The 12,948-nt window shown below is 44.2% G+C and overlaps 1 pseudogene; it reads right to left on the minus strand.

Annotated features, from left to right (window-relative positions):
• Positions 1–9,107: 9,107 nt before the first annotated feature.
• On the minus strand, positions 9,108–12,090 carry LOC147440455 (uncharacterized; annotated as a pseudogene).
• Positions 12,091–12,948: the final 858 nt, after the last annotated feature.

Raw genomic sequence — 12,948 nt, forward strand, 5'->3', positions numbered from 1 at the left:
TTGTCTCATGAGCTGAAAAAAACTCGACATTTTTTTGGAATATCAATTCCATCTTTAACCTTGTCCTTGCACAACATTTCACAACCTAAACTGTGTGAAAAAACGGGTCCTGTTTTTGGCTTTTTTCAACTTTTTGCAATTATACCACTCTAGAATTCATGTTTGTGAGGTCTATAATGCTAGAGAACTATCTTTAGTAGTACTCAACATGTCCTGATGCTTCTAGGGAGAAATAAATATTAAAGTTGTAAGTTACGACCAAATTACAAAAATTGTCAAATCCTGTTTTTTAGCCAATTTTAGCTCTTCTATGATTTTTTTGGTGGATTTCATGATATCCAAATGCATTTTTGATTTTCTATGTCGCATATTGTAACATAAAGCTAATATTCCTTGAGTTTTGGGGCACCTAATACCCTATTTTGCATAGTATACAAGGATGGTTGGTTTTTTCAATTATAGAAGAAAACGAAACATTCTAGTATATCAAGTATAGCTTTTTCAATATTGTTAGTTTCTTGTGACAACTACATGCATTTTGTAGGTAGTAACCATATCTGGTCATAAGGATCAAATTTGGCTAGATATTGAATAGTTTCTATGGGATTCTACAACTCATAATGTTGAACCCAGTTTTTTCATGTTTGCTATATTTAACACTTCATCTTTGTTCCCAAGATTCCCCTTGGTAAGAGATGTAGTATTATTTTGACATGCTCCATGGCTCCTTATGAAAATAAAGGACAATAGGAAACTAAGAAAACATGCATATATTATTTGTATTGAGCGTGGCTATAGAAACTTTGATGATAGGTTTGCAGAATGGTAAAAATTCAACTTTTTTGTACCTATTTATTTTGGCAAAACAAAAAATAGTGAGTGAGAAGCAATCATATGTTCTGATCACCAACCCGTTGAAGTTAACTAGGGAATTTATCTCAAGTCCTACAAAATTCCCTAATCTTATTTTTATGCAGCAAAACGTAAGAAATGACTGTTTTGATGAAAATGCACTGGTCCATCAACTTTGGAGGCTTGGTGTGACCAAAAGATGAGAAATTTTACAAGTTTATGATTTTTTCCATGTGTAGTAGGCCTTGAACTATAACCTCATGAAAGGATTTTACAAAATGAGTGGATCTACTATGATTTTGGAGGTTTTTTTCAAAACCCTGAAAGGACACTTTTATGTCCTGTTAGGTTACCAACCTAGTGGATAGCGAGGAACCGATGAAGGAATTCATTAAACATTTCCATCATACACTGCTGAAAGGTAGCTGGTGCATTGCACAGGCTGAAAGGCATCACCAGATACATGAAATCTCCCCACTCGGTGATGAAAGTGGTCTTCGCTCTATCTTCAGGAGCGATCTGTAACTGGTTATAGCCACTGTAACCATCCATAAAGCTATACATTTCATATCCTGCGATCTCATCAAGCAACATGTCAGTAAAAGGCAATGGAAATGAATCTTTGATCGTTTGGGCGTTGAGTTTCCTATAGTCAACACAGACTCTCAATTTCCCGTTTTTCTTGGGAACTATGACTATGGGAAATAGCCAATCGCTATTGGCCACCTCTGTGATTAACCCAGCCTTGAGAAGATTATCAACCTCCTCTTTGACCTTTTTAGCATAGTTGGGGTTCATTCGGTATCTTTGCAGTCGTACCAGCCTAGCATCTGGCTTCAACGGTATTCGGTGCTGACATACTTCAGGATCCACTCCCTTCAGGTCTGTGTGTTCCCAGGCAAACACGTCTTTATAGTTCTGGAACATCCTGCGTGCCTTTTCCTTCATTGCCGGGTTGAGATGCTTGTTGGCCTTGATCATCCTAGGACTATCCTCTGATTCTAGGTTCCATTCTTCCACTTCTTGGTCGTCTGGAAGCAACCAATTTGGTCCGCCTCCTTTTCGTTTGGTTGACTCTTCAGCATAATCCCAGGATGGCCCATTCACTTTTGAATCAGCATTCTGATCCACCGTGTGTTCTTCAGAACGTACTGGCTCCTCTACCATACTAGTATCAGCTGATTCCACCAACCTCCCAGTTAACTGAACTATTCTTTCCCTTGTGTTAGTTTTAGTAAATTGATCAGGGAATTTCTTTTTCTGCTTGTCGTCCTGCTCTTTATTCAATAAAACTGCATTCAAGTCAATCTCTGCAGTCATTCTTGTACCGCAGCTAGCATGGTCTCAAGTATGGCTGGTATTGACTCATCTTTATCAGTTGATTGGGCTGGTATCCTCTAAATGACTCGAGCTTCAGAACTTTCTGGCTGCTCTGGCAGCTTCTTGGCCAAATCCTCCGTGATTTTAGCTGCTAGTTCCCTCTGCTCTTGCCATTCATCTACCACCTTCTCTTTACCTTTGGCCTTCCAAATTTCTCTTTGTTGAGCTCACTTGCTGCTGTTAGTAGTGGCTGGTGTTTCTGAAGTATCCGAAATTTCTTCAATCACTACACCCTTGCTTCTTGTGATTACCCGTACTGGGACTGGCTCTGGTGCCTTAGCCTCAGTAGCAGTAGGTGCAAGTGCGTCTGGGCATTGGGCTGCCAAATCGCCGTAGTTCCCACAAGTGTAGCAATTCATACTCCGATTCTGGAAGTTGCCACGCCCTCTGCCTTGGCCCATACCTGTTTGGAATCGGCCACGTCCCTGACCAGTACCACTAGTACCTGGTCTCTCCTCTTAAGCTACTTTGGCGTGTTCTACTTTCACTGGTTCAGTATAGGCTACCACTAACAGGTCTTTGCCCTTCTTAAAGTGATGAATCTTGATACCACAATTGTTCCATAAATGACCAAAAGCCTTACAGTAAGTACATTGAGGGCACTCGTTGGAGATATGGTCCTTGGATCTGCATTTAGAACACCAAGTCTCCATCTTCCGAACTGGCTGTCTAGTGTGGCTAATTTCGGCAATCTGTCTAGCCATTTCTTCAATTTTCTTGGTCCAAGATCCCTTCTTTGACTTCTCCTTGGATCGTTCATTAGAGCTGATTTTAGAGCTGTTGGACACCTCGCTGGAATCAGAACTCTCAGTAGTAGAGCTACTGCTACTGGACCTTCTCTTTTTGTGACTCTTTTCCTTCTTGGCCTGTTGTTCCAGCTTCAGTGCCCGTTGGACCAGATCATTGAATTTCTTGGTAGGAGCTGGTACCTCCTGCTCCCTTTCACTGCCTCCCAATGTTTCTTGCCTGGGTTTGACATGTATCGACTTACTACTCCCACTGCAAATGCAATGTCTGGGCGAGTAGCAATCATTGCATACATCAAACTACCCACTGCAGACGCATATGGAATCTTATCCATTTCAGCCTATTCTTCCTCAGACACAGGACAATCTTGTTTGCTAAGTTTCACATATGGTGGCAATGGAACACTCAACGCCTTTCCCTTCTCCATATTGAAACGTTGCAAAACCTTGTCAATATACTCTGTTTGAGATAACCAAATCAACTTCCTTGATCTGTCTCTCTCAATGCGCATACCAAGTATATGACTTGCCTCACCCATGTCTTTCATGTCAAACGATTTTGCCATCTTTGACATCAAAGCTGAAATTTCTTCCAAGTGCTTGCCATCAATCAACATGTCATCCACATACAAAATAAGGATCAGCCAACTGCCATCCTTAGCCTTCTTTGTATATAGATAGTGATCGAGCTCACTACGTTTGTAGCCTTGAGAAAGCATAAACTTGTGGAACTTATGGTACCATGCCCTCGGTGATTGTTTGAAGCCATAAAGACTCTTTAACAACTGGCATACCCAATCTTCCTTGCCTTTCTCAACAAACCCTTTTGGCTGCTGCATGTAAATTTCCACATCTAAATCACCATGCAAGAACGCTGTCTTGACATCCATTTGGTGCAACACCAAATCTACTATGGAAACCAATGCACGAAAGCATCTCAATGTAGTCATCTTGACCACCGGAGAGAAGACTTCATCAAAGTCAATGCCTCGTTCTTGCTTAAAGCCCTTGGCAACAAGCCTTGCTTTGTACTTTGGCTGACTATCATGAGCGGTGATCTTATACCTGTAAACCCATTTACAAGGTAGAGCCTTTTTGCCCTGTGGTAATTTAACTAGCTTCCATGTCTTGTTTTTATACAGAGCTGTCATCTCTGACTGCATGGCCAATTGCCAATTCCCGGAGTCCTTCATTTGCACTGCTTCCTTGTAACATGAAGGCTCATTGCAATCAGTCAACATGACATAGTTCATAGATGGAACAAACCTATCAGGAGGTCGTGTGACACGTCCAGATCTACGCACAATAGGTGGCTCAGGCTCGGCCACAACCTGTGGTTCCACTCTATCCTGTCCTTGCTCCTCTTGAGCCCTGACATTTTGTCTTGCACGTGCAGGTCCATCTTCTTGGAAGACAACTCTTCTAATCTCCTCAACCCTCTCTGGTTTAGAATGATATTTGGATTCATTAAAGCGAACATCATTGCTGTGGACAACCTTTCTGGATTCGGGATCCCAAAGTCTGTACCCTATCTCACCAGAATTACCATAGCCTAGAAAGATGCACTTTCTACTCTTTGGCTCAAGTTTGTTCCTAAATTCCTTTGGAACGTGAGTATATGCCTCACAACCAAAGACTCACAGATGCTTGTATGAGGGCATTTTGCCTGACCATACCATCTCTGGCACTGAATCCTTCTGCAAAACCTTGCTAGGAGATCTATTTACAAGATGAACAGCTGTTGATACAGCTTCAGCCCAAAACCCATTTGGCAGCTGTGCATTAGACAACATACTTCTGACCTTCTCTTGTATGGTCCTATTCATCCTCTCAGCAACACCATTTTGAGGAGGATTGTAAGGAGCAGTAAGTTCACGTTTTATACCTTTTGACTCACAAAAGTCCTGAAAGGCCTTTGAAACGTACTCTCCACCATTGTCAGTGCATAAGCATTTAAGCTTCTTGCCACTCTGATTCTCCACAAGTGTCACAAACGTTTTGAACAAGTGCCAACTGTGTATCTCTTCTACTGCTTCTATGCTTATGTGGCTGCTGTGTTTGCTTACCATACAGACAATGTTCACAGAATTCAAAATCATTAAATGAAAAGCCAGGCAAATAACCAGAACGAGACAAGATTTCCATTCCCTTCTTGGACATATGTCCTAACCGGCTATGCCACAAAGAAACGTTCGGCTGCTCGGTTACATTGATTACATTTTTAGAGACATTTGATACATAAATCATGTAAAGTCCTCCAGACTTTACTCCATGTGCTACGGTCATAGAACCCTTGGATATCTTCCACATGTTCTGTCCTAAAGTGGTGACGTAGCCAGCATCATCAAGTAAACCTGTGTTGATCAAGCTCTTTGTAATTGCGGGAACATGTCTCACATTCTTCAGCATGAAAGAAGAGCCATTCTGAAACTTCAATTGAACATCTCCAACACCTAAGATCTCACATTTCTGCCCATTGCCTAGCCGAACATGATCTTTAGTGGTCACATAAGAGGTAAACCACTCCTTGTTTGGAGACACATGAAGTGATGCCCCTGAGTCTATAATCCAGTCACTCAGTGCATTTCCATCAGATGCTGTAAGAACAGCTGAGTCCATTGTATTCTTCAAGAAGCAGATGTCTCCTGACACTAGACTGTCATCCTCTGCAACAGTGTTTGTCACATTTATTTCTTGAATCTTCACTCAGGACTTGTTCTTCTCACCATGGTCTTCAGCTTTCTCTTTGCCTTTTTCTGCTTTCCATTCTCTGTAGTCTCTTTTCATGTGACCCTTCTTGCCACAATGGTAGCATTCTATGTCACTCTTGCCTTTAGCACTGCGGGACTTGCTACGAGACTGATTCCTCTTTCCACCTTTGTACTTTTCTTTGGTCCTTCCCTTGACAACTAAGGTTGTTCCTTTGCCTTTGTCCATTGTCTTTCTGTTGGTTTCTTCAGTAAGCAGACTTCCTTCTACACCTGCTATGTTCAAACCATCTGGAGGTGCATAATTACTCAAATCTGTGCAAAAAGTGTCCCAACTTTCCGGCAATGTGATCAACAGAAACATAGCTCTAACAGGTTCATCAAACTTGACACCTTGAGCTGACAACTGACTATAGATTGTGTTGAATTCATTCAAATGATTGGACATAGGTGTCCCTTCTTTCATCTTCAAGTCAACAAGCTTCTTAAGCCAGTATACCTGTGAAGCTGCACTCTGGTTCTCATAAAGATCACTGAGCTTTAACCATGCTTGATAAGCCGACATCTCATCTGCTACATTGAAGTCAACGCTTTCTGCCAAAGTCAGCATAATGGTAGAAAGTGCCAATTCATCCATTTCGCTCCATTCATCTTCGTCCATATCTTCTGGTTTTATCCCCTTGAGCTTTATAGGTTTTATCTGCTTCTTTTGTACCAACACATGCCAAATCTGCTTCTTCCACAATGGGAAATTGGTTCCATGCAGCTTCTTGATATTGTAAAGAGCAGTGTCCTGTGATCCAGCCATAGCTACGCTTCACAGTGGTTTACTTTCCTGGGAAAAATTCGGCAGAGTTTCCCCTGTAAACTGACCTCTAAACCAATATCAACCTGTCAAATGAACCAAGAAAGCTTCAGATTCTGCATAAATTTCAGCAGAGTCTCCTTTGTAAAATGGCTCTGGTGTACTAAAAAATAGACCAAAAAACAGCTCAAAAAACACTGTCTCTCTGACACTGTAAGATGCGGGTAAACCTGTCCTGCAGCTGTACTGTCTCTCACTGTCCTGTCACTGTCCTCTAAGCATAGACTGCGACAATGCCTCAACGGCAGTAAAGCAAAGCTGCAATACCAACTGTCTAACTCACAGTCAATACATCCTAGCTGCCTATCTAAGGGTGCTCGAGGGATCGCTCCAAGACTTGTATCACCGAAAGGATCTCAACATTCGAGAATCCCCCAGCTCAATAAAACCTCACTCGACCCTCAACAAAGGCTGCAGTAAATCTGACAGTACATAGACTTCCCACAAAGTCATACATCCACAAATTTCCCACTGTATGCTGCAACCGCTGCGGCGGTTGTTTGCTGCGTGACTCACAGCCAGCAAACCCTCAACAGACATACATCATCTCTGACAATACATCCCATGTGGAAGTACCTGCAATGTCAGAATGAAATCTTGAATATCAAGCAGCAAACACAAGCTACCTGATGAACTAGTGGATGTCGCCTACAGTCTGTGTGTAGATGCGCCCGTGTCGTATGTGACACGCCTCGAAGAACTGTGAGCCGTCCTTCGATGTGTAGACAGCCACAAATCAACACTCTGGGAGTGTCGATATCCTCAGCACCTGCAGTCGTAGGCCGAAAACCCCAAATTTGCAGAGTCGGATCTGCACCCGCCGAGTCCACGTAGTCGAAAATGGCCTGCGCAGACCTTTGTCGAAGTCGAACGGTGATCGAGATGACCTCAAAATGAAATTCTGAGAACATCGAGCCCTTCGGGCCGGCCCACAGGTTTTGGGTCCGTGTCTTCGCCTGTCGAATTTCACTCCAATCTGAGCTGGTGACTCTAGCCTCCTGCAGTGCTGCCCCAAGCCTCGATCTGAGGTCTGATACCAGTTGAAGGAGTACGAGCGGAAGTGCGACACGAGAGAGAGTGCGAGAAGAAGAGCACGACGATATGGTGAACTCGCTCTACTGTAATGTGTAGAGCATAGTGAGTTCTTATTAGGTTTTTACAAAAGAATATGTGTACATACCTGGCGGCCCGCCCACTTACCTGGGCGACCACATTGGGCTTTATACCCCAACATCAACCACTTCTCAGATGGCGGTTCCTATAACTTCCTGGTTAGCTCCTTGATCTTTTCCACATAACTTCGGACTGATAGATTTCGCTGCTTGATCTTATCTTGTTCACAGAGGATATCTTCATCCCCTCTTTTGTCGAAATATTCCAGTTTGAAGGCTTTAAGCAACTTGTTGTAGGATCTAAGCTGGCAGGCGGGGTAATGGTAATACCATTTCCTCGCTGCCTCCTTCAAGGTTTGCGGGAAGTATTCCCCCCAATCATCTTCATCAATATTTTTCAGTTCATCATACTGCTCAAAAGCCTGTATGTGAACGTCTGGATCATCCTTCTTACCTCCCTTGAATATTGGAAAAGAAATTTTCAAAGAAGATGAGTAATCATTCCGATACCACTGATTCTGCCGCTTCTCTTCCTAGATTCAGAACGGTGCTTGGAAGTCTTCTTGCAATTGTCAGTGTCAACATCCTACCCAATCTCGGTCTCTGTCTCTGTATCAGTGTTCTCTTTGGCCTGTCGGCTAGAAGTGCAGTGACTGCCTTTACTTCCCTTGGTACCCTCATCCCCCTGCCGGGACCAAGCACTCTTGGCTTTCCCTTTCTGCCTGTCGGCGTCGAGAATGACTAGACTGCTGTGAGTCCTGCGCCTCATCAGCCTGACTATGCTCCTCTTGAGCCTCAGTGTCAGTCATCTTCTCTTGCGTAGGGTCAGACTCTCTTCCTGACTCCTCAGGAATAGGATCAACACGGATGGTGGACTTCCGGCCACGACTAGATTTGGGTGCCATTGCTAAAAACTTCCAACTGGGAGAAGAGTCTTTCAGTCATTGAGCTTCAGCTCGAGCCACCGTGATCGCCAAAATGGAGTAGGAGATGATCTCTTGAGATAGCTAATTCCAATGCTAGAAGATTTCGGCTACTGATGATGTGTTAGTTTAGACAGTCGACTGGACAGAGAATCAAAAATTGAACTGGAATTTATCTACTGGAATGAGAATCAGACTATGTACTGAGAATAATGTTCAGATTCAGATTCAGAGTACTGGACATAGAGTAAGTGTAACTGGAATATCGGTCGTGATTGGAATTACAGATAAAAGATTACAGTGAGTATGATATGATTTACAGAGAGAGTACAGCTGACAACAACTGCCAAGGGTTGACAACTCAAGTACAAATGCCGCCAAAATGCTAACCCAAATTCCAACCAAATGCTAACCCGATTACAATGTAACGGGCCCTATTTATACACCTTGGGTTTACCATAGTAATTATCGTAGTAATTACTAACTAATTCCCTACCCGTCTCATAAGAGAATGTTCCCACTTAGTGAAGTTGTCTCAGCCATCTACAAGCTTGTGCGAAGTATGGTCGGAAAGTTGGGGTGGTGTGTTGAGGGGTTCGACTACTAGCGGTGGAGTTGGCTGGGGAGGCTGCCTTCCATCTTGGAGGTGTAGTAGAGGTATCCGAGCGCTAAGAGGGGAAGTTCCTTCCTCTTCCGTGTGCAGTTTGATTCCCTTCTCCGCGTGCTTTCTTGGCTGAACGAGCATCGTAGGGTGCCTTCGAATTTGGAGCTACTACCGCATTCACAAAAGAATCCACTTTCGAGGATGAACTGCAAGAAGGTGTTGTGTGATGAAACAAAACAGAATGAGTGATAGCATCTTTTAACTTTTGCTTGTAGAATACATGGAGGAGGAGAGATTTAATCCTTCATGGGCTTCTTTAGCTACCCAACTCATAAAGGCAATAGTAGACCGTTTAAGGTTTGAGCTGGGGAAGAAGCGAGGTAGTTGATTGAGAACCAGCCATAAAACATGATCGAACCACAAAACATTGTTATCGTGGCAATGATCCCCTTGCCCAATATGCTTGCATAATTGCATTAAGAAAAGGTTGATGCACATTCCATACTTGTGTAGTATAATTATTGTCTCGGTTTGTGGTAAAGATGACACCCTTGACCCCGACCACACAACCAAAAGTGGTGTTGCGACGACATGGTTCAAAAAATGACATAGAGAAGGGGGTCGCAATTAGAGTGTTTTCAAAGAGGTTGGAGTTATTGCCCTCAAGAATGTGCATAAGACCTTGCTTGAATGCAGTCTTATCATGATCATTAAGTAGAGTAAGGAGAAGATTCTTGGGGAGGGGAGCAAGTAAATTAAAATTACCGAAGGACCAAGCTTTGTGACGAGCTTTTCCCAAAAACATTTCCAAAAGTTGGCTCTGGATGAAGGGATCGGTGTAGGTTTCAAAAGGCTTTGTGGTCAGGCTTCGAGTAGGTGTAGCCATGGTGGAGTCTTTGCTTGCAAGCATCTGTTCCTCTTCATCAAGATCCATAGGTAAGAGGAGTGAACTTCCGATAGCGGTCGGTGGCGTTGTGATGATCTCCAAAAAACCATTAAGCAAATGCCTCTTTCGCTATCGGGCTAGTGGGTCGTTTTGCAGCCGTTTTGCAGCCAAGTCGCATAGGTGGGTAATCGCAACACAGGTGGGTTTTCTTGTGCCACAGTGTACAAGCAAAACCATGCGGGAAGGTCAAGAGTAGATAGGATTGTGGTATCTTCAGCCTGCTGAGAAGTGATGGCGCCATCAAGTTCGAGCAGAGTGGAGTGAAAGCCAGGGCCGCTTATACAAAGGAGCAAACCTTGGACAATTACAGAGGGGGGAAAATTTTGTGCAGAGTATCCTAGAGCCATAAGGATCTCATCCCAACCAGAGTACGCCGTAGCTAGCTGCAAGGCATGAATTTTTTTAAAAGATACTTCCCAGAAATCCAGTGCTCATAAAACTTTGAGTCTGCCAAAAAAAGAAGTTGTGAAGAGATACATAAACTGTTAAGAAATGGATTCTTGATTGTGTTAGGTGCTAGGCATGACAGAGGGGGAACCAAACTTGCAAACATAAACAAGCATATTTTGCAGAGAAAGGGAGGGAGAGAAATAGAAACATGCCATAGCCATGGCTCTTCTTGCCTGCAGGGAGGCAGATGCGCAGTTTGTTTGAACCAACATGCGAACTAGCCGGAGCCACGGGTCTCCTTGCCGTAGGGAGGCATATGCGCACGCAAACTAGTCGGAGCCATGGCTCTCCTTGACACAAGGAGGCATATGTGCAGCTTGTTTACACCAGTAGGCGAACTAGCCATAGTCACGAGTCTTCTCATTGGAGGAGGGGAGTTGTGCAGGTTGTGCGCTTAGGTAAAAAAAGGAGGTGAGGAGGTGAGCGATGCCCGGGTGCCACAAAAGATGAGGTCAGACACCAGTGCCATGGGCGCTTTGATGAGCCCTCAAACTATTCTTCTCGCATGCGTGCATCAGAAAAAGTTTGAGGGCGTTTGAGGGAAAGCCTCACTTAGGAAAAGTAAGTGTATGTATGAAACATGTGTGAACAAAAAATGGTGATGGCTAGAGAGAGTTGCAGGGAGGAAAGAAGTTACCACCATTGCACAACACGCATACTTTCAGTGCCCTAGCTTTCTATGCCTTGGGAGGGAGAGAGACTTGTTTTGCTGACGATCGGCTTTCGAAGCCGCGGCCGTGGGAACAAACCTCATTCGAGGGGAGCATGAAATAATTAAAAAAATGATTTTTTTCTGTGGGTTCCTGCATGCTGCCACCCCCTCCTTGACCTAGCACCCACAGAGGGGCCGCTCCCCCCTTGGCACCACCCCCTCCCTCTCCTCCATTATCTGAGTCTCTCTCTCTCTTCCCCCAGCATCGAGCTACCCTCTCTCTCTCTCTCTCTCTCTCTCTCTCTCTCTCTCTCTCTCTCTCTCTCTCTCTCTCTCAGACACACACACACACACACACACACGCGCGCGCGTGCGCATAAACCCATACACACACACACACTCTCTCTCTCTCTTCATCTCTATCTCTCCCATAGTCTCTCTCTCTCTCTCTCTCTCTCTCTCTCTCTCTCTCTCTCTCTCTCTCCCATTCTGTGTTAAGAAGTGTATCTCTCTCTCTCTCTCTCACCATACACATACACACACACAGTAACATACACCCACACTCACGAGCACGTACACATACACACACATACATACACTACACGCGTGAGCGCATGCACACATTCAAACAAACACACGCATGCCATACGCACGCACAAGAAAAACCGGAGAAACTTGACATCGACGGCCAAAAAAACAAAAAAGGACAATCAAATCACGCAATGGTGACGACGAATCAAGAAATGATGCCGAAGGCATGCCCCAACCAGCCCCAAAAGTGATGAACGTGCTACACCAATGCACCAGCAAAGCCCACGATCCTCCGACATCTCGTCCACGATGCATCTCCATAGCAGTAAACATCCGTAGGGTTATCCTTTGCCAGTTTTCAAGCCAAACCTTGTAAAAATTTATTTGTATATTGCCACCTCTCTCTAGGTGATGGTCACAAAGGCCCACCTAGGAGATAGCATTTTAAAATTCTTCTAAACCAAAGCAACGTCAACCATCTGGGACTTGGCTCCTTGCTTTTTCTCTCCTGATTAGGGCCTAAACCTAATCATATTATCCTATCCACAGCAGGCATGCGCCTATAAAAGAGAAGTGACAGGTCACTATCGGGGTCAGCACTTGAGAAGGAAGCCATGCACACACACTAACTCCAAGGGTCGCCACACACAAGAGTAGGATCTCCGTGCATATGAAATTTCTTCCACACTTTGGTCGCTTCAGTTATGCACTACGGGGTTTAGGTTTGGGGACCGTTTGTTGGCAGTGCTGGATGGAGTAATATGGAGAGACCCTTGATATCTATGATTTCTAGGCTGATTAGAGCCAAGGCCTCAGTTCCACATGACATCATACGTGCGGAGCTTGCTGCCCCACCTATGGAGGTTGAGGCACTCACCAAATCAGTATCATTTGTACACAGCTTATGGGACACCACCAGGGACAGGTATGCTAGGCTTGCTCTTGAGTCATCCAGACAGTTGGCATTACAGGGAGATACATCATGTTGGTATGCACAGATGAGCTCATGGTTTCAGAGGCATGGTTTCAGCATGGACAGGCTGCCCTCTTTCCAGTATTCTCTTGATGCACCATCTTTGGCTCTTACACCGATGGAGACTACTAGACTCATTCAACAGGATCCTATCCAGATTGATAGCAAGAGGACATGGATAGATCCATCGCGGGAGTTGGGTACAA

Source organism: Adiantum capillus-veneris, chromosome 15 (assembly GCF_014529385.1).
Source record: "Adiantum capillus-veneris isolate H3 chromosome 15, ASM1452938v2, whole genome shotgun sequence".
Lineage (NCBI taxonomy): Eukaryota > Viridiplantae > Streptophyta > Polypodiopsida > Polypodiales > Pteridaceae > Adiantum > Adiantum capillus-veneris.